Here is a 4,785-nt window from a genome sequence, read left to right as displayed (position 1 = left end):
TTTACCAACTGCTAGTTAGAGGGTGTGTCTTTAATTTAGATTCCATTAAATTTTAGTTGTATTTTTAATGCTTGTCTCAGTTGCCACTATAGCCTTCGCTCACATGTGTACTTGAGAAAGGTGATTTTTATGTAATTTTTGTGTGAATATATTTATTGCATTAGTGAGCTTATTGCCTTGGTGGAGGTATGCGGTCTCTGAGTGTTTCTGCTGGTCATTATCTTTATCATTGTTATTATTGTTGTTGTCATTATTATTATTATTATTATCTTCCTATGCTTTTATTGTTGATGATAGTATTATTGTCAATATCATTAGCATTTCTATTATTGCTGTAATTGTTATTATCATTATTATTAGCATTATTGTTATTATGATAATCATTATCATATCACCATCATTAGTAGTAGTAGCAGTAGTAGTAGTAGTAGTATCATTGTCATCAGCATTATGAGTATTCTTTTCTCGTAATACTATTGCTATATTTATTTCATTTTCTTTTCATTATGATATATTTATTACGACAGTTAAAGCGAAATCACTGTAACACAACCCCCCTGATCTCGATTACACGAGCAGTAATTATATACCTTTGCTCCCAAATGTAAACATTGTAGTTAAAACTTGTCTCTCTCCACTGGCATATCGTTTGTTGGCCTGTAAGTATATTTTGGGGGTTATTTTATGTTTTAAGTTAATGTAAAACGTCTTATTTCAGGTATTTCTAGATTCCCAATTATGGTAAATATTTAGATTAGTTTTGTTCGTGCGTTATCAGGCAGTGGTGAATAGGCTACAACAGCAGTGGGTTTTACATGTCTAGATATTTTTAAAGTTTTATAGGTAGATTAAAGACAATATGTAGAGCAAGGTAGTGCCTGAGTTGGGAGATAAAACCTATATAATTTAATAGACTGATACAAACCAAGACACTTTTCTTCTATGGCAATATTTGTGCAAATGCACCACAAAGCTACAGTGGCATGAAATTAACGAGCTTTTGATTTGTAATTGTACAAATATGGTAACACTAATTTTTTAGGATGCGGATGCACTTGCCTGAGGCTAAGTCCCTGACGAGGGTTGATAGTGAGCTCCTCCCCTTCAACGCCCCCCCTGGCAAACATTATCATCATCTTGGTATTCAAGGCAACATAGAGCTGAAACTTGTGAGCAGCGTATCCCAGGATCTTTTTTCTGTAATTGTGGCATTATCATCCATGCCTGCAGATTATTTCTAGTAGTCATTACTTTATTTCCTCTTTTATAATTTCATCATAATTTTGCCTTAGCTTTGTGTCCGTACTGTAAAGGTTAACAGTGGTAAGTCCGGAAAAATATAATAATGGATGATGATAATGTCTACACTACTACTTTAATTTAACAAACTATACCCAAAAGAAAGATCTAGCGACAACTGTTTCGTCATAACAAAAAGTAAAACAAAACCCACCAGACTGAATCAACATCAACCCATAAACAAAACTGAAAATAACTCGGCATGCAGATGGTACCCAGACTGCGCTTTTGTAAATTGGGTGCGCAATAATGATCAAATGCAACTGTGGCCTTGCAAGTAAGTAAATGAAGCTCTATCCACATCTACACATTTTTGCCTGAACTGAGAAATCCAATTTAATTTTGTCTGTCTCGATGCAGACACTGATTCACTAGTCTTGTTTCTTGCGACTCTCAGATGTGCAACAACATTGCAACTATACCAGCAGCAGCACCAACAACAAATCTGTGACATTTACAGCTGCACTAAAATAGATGAAATCCTTGTGAGAGAGCGGAGTTCAGGAAACTCTCCAACAATTTGTCTATGCATGTGGCAAATTTTCCAGTCTGGGATGGTACAGAAAAATGCCGTTACAATACCCAAGATCCCATTCACACAAAACAAAATAAACAGAAGCACTTCAGATGATAGATATTGTAATAGTTTTAGTTTCACACAGCAAAATGGTGCAAGATAAACTTTCACTCTAATGTATAGAATGAGTGTTTGTCAATGGCATTTCCACTGCAAGTTGATAATATATATATATATATATATATATATATATATATATATATATATATATATATATATATATATATATATATATACATATATATATATTTTTTTCTTTTCTTTTCTTTTTTTCTTTTTCTTCTTCAAAATGCTAGTTGAAATAACCTTTTCATAATCTAACAACAATTTTTTATTTCAGGTACAGATCAGTCACCCACTGAACATTACTACATATTAAGACTCAAAAGTCTACTTATGAAGAACAGAAATAGTCAACATTATATTGCAGGGCAAAAGACCAGTGTATGAAGTAATAGAAGAAAAAGGAGAAAGAAGAGATCCAAGGAATATATACTAACCATAGTACGAAGAAAGAATAAGCAAGTATCCCAGACTGTTGACTGATTTTGATGCAAGTGTGCATGCTTTGTAAATTAAGAGTACAGAGTTGATTTTTACGAAAAGGTCTCTTTTCCAGATTCTGAGGGAAATGGTATATAACACTCTCATATGTAATTCCTATTGCAAGATTTATGATGCATGTAGTAGTAATTATGATACTAGTGTATTATTAATGAGGATCGATTACCATTTACTTTAATATTACCCAGACTTATCAACTATACTGATGATATTGATGGTAATTAGAGTCCAAGTTCTTGCTAGAATATACATGTTTGAGGTTTGTGTGCCCATACCATATGAAATAAATATGGATGCCATGATAATAACTTGACAACATGTTCTTGTAAAAGATCAAGCCATTAGCTGACATTGCACTGTCTGTCATGTAATTCTATGAATTGGTATTATAAAGGGGGTAAGAAGGGTGGGATACCCTAAAATTTTTATGCATCATCTTTGTTTTGTATTTGCACAATTTTTGGTTGTTACTTTTTTTCTCTGTGCACCTTGCTGTTTCCTGGGAATATTACATGTCCTCCCCCAGAAACCAGAGCCAGTATTGGTACTCTAGTTGTTCAGCATTGACTAAAACTACTATAGATGGATTTTACACATAAACAGTCCATTGTTACAAATCCTGTAAGTTGCAGTGAAGTGAACTTCTTTGTAAGAGTTGACAATATTTATAGGAGATTGATTGAGTTCTGGTCAGCTTAGCATAGGTAATTGTCAAGAGAAGGACCACATCAAGCTGTTCCATGGCCTAAGCACTTCAGAAGTCAGCCAAGGCAAACAAACCTCCATTATGTTTATTCTAGCAAATTAAATAATTTTACTCATTAGATGTCTGATTATTTATCATAACTTCCCCAGCAGACAGTGGTTAGTATTGTTAAGAATTAGAAGGCACTGTTACAGCAAATATTTTACTTTTATTAGTCAACAGAGAATTGTAAGAGATGTAAGGTCTGTGGGAACCCCACAGGTGGATGTTGGGCCCCATAGCCTGTTACCCCCCATCATATAGGACAACATAGGCAGGGATGGCAGAGTTGGTGTCTACCTGGAGTATCTGCCCTGGCTCAGTTTCAGGCGGGCTGCCTGGGTTAGAGCTTGGAACATCCAGTCTTTGCAGCAGACTGATCAGTTACCCTTGCCATCAAGGTGACTGAAGTGGATGAGAGTTTAGGTGGCTGACCTCTCGAAGGTTAGGAGACCTGGCATCGGCACAACCAGTATTGGTGGTAACTCCTACTACTGGTCAGGCAAGAGCAATGGTCACCATCTCCAGAGAACAGCCATAGCCACCTCTAGCCATCTCCAATTCTTGGTAGTGGTCACTCCAGTTGATGAGCATTTAATGGCAGTGAGACTGAATCATGCTTTTGGTTTCATGTCTCTAATTGCTTTATCCGCTCCTACCAGTGTTTGTAAACTTGATGTGAAGAAGGTGTTCTATGCCAACCTGGCATTTGTGGCAGACAGTGGTCTGTGGAGAGACGTTTGCACTCTCCTGGGAGATTTCAATGCTGTATCTGGCTGTGATTGAGCTGGCTACAAAATGTCTGTTGATCCCCATGGCTCAGGAGCTGATTCCAGCAGTGAGAATAGCCTCCTTCTCTCCGACTTTACTAGGTCCCAGAGATTGAGGATTTCTGGTTTCTGGTATCAGTGCCCCAGCCTTCATCGCTGGACATGGTATAGTTAGCACTCGCAGAAGGATCCTCCAGATTGCAAGGTTTGCTGGGATGCTGAGTTCTATGGTACTGACAGTAGACTGGTTGTGGCAACCTTTGGGTTCACTTCAAAACCCCCCTTTCCTCTAGTGTCCACCTGAGGGTGTTTCATCTGGACAGAATGAGGGGGAGAGTGTGCCTGAAGGTTTGCTGCAGCTGTCTCTTATAGATTTACAGTACTTGAAAGTCTGATGGACCAGATAGCTCTGTGGGACTTCTTCAAGCATGAAACGCTTGACGCAGCTCAGGGGTCCGTTGGTGAACACCCAAGATCAAGGCAGAAATTCATCTGGCAGGATGCGTATCACGTGGCTTGACTGAGTGGCAATCAGGATTTACAACACTCCTTGGTACGCTGTTGAAAATGGACAAAGAACAGTATATCAGGAATCTTGCTGAGGAGTTTGAAAGCCATTTCTTAGTAACCTAGTGACCTTCACCCTGCCTACCAAGCTCTGAGAAAGCTGAACTCCAGACCCTCACATACAACTGCAGTCAACTCAATGGATGGATGGATCATCTCAGATCATGATAGGGTTCAAGAGTGTTGGGATGAGTATTTTGAGCATCTGTATCAGGTTGACCCACCAGCAGTTAGTTTAGATGCAAGTGGTGTCGCAATCCCTG

The 4,785-nt window shown here is 37.9% G+C and overlaps 1 protein-coding gene across 1 annotated transcript in view; it reads left to right on the top strand.

Moving 5' to 3' along the window:
* The first annotated feature begins 2,197 nt into the window (after positions 1 to 2,197).
* LOC113825555 (zinc finger protein 776) overlaps positions 2,198 to 4,785 on the top strand; it is a 6,472-nt gene continuing 3,884 nt past the window's right edge. Inside the window, exon 1 of the mRNA XM_027378399.2 lies at positions 2,198 to 2,397. The gene's annotated coding sequence lies outside the window, so the exon portion shown is untranslated. The remainder of the gene's footprint in view (positions 2,398 to 4,785) is intronic.

The sequence above is a fragment of the Penaeus vannamei genome, chromosome 6 (genome assembly GCF_042767895.1).
Source record: "Penaeus vannamei isolate JL-2024 chromosome 6, ASM4276789v1, whole genome shotgun sequence".
NCBI lineage: Eukaryota > Metazoa > Arthropoda > Malacostraca > Decapoda > Penaeidae > Penaeus > Penaeus vannamei.
The sequence above is the reverse complement of the archived record's forward strand: the minus strand, read 5'-3'. Positions and strand labels throughout refer to the sequence as shown.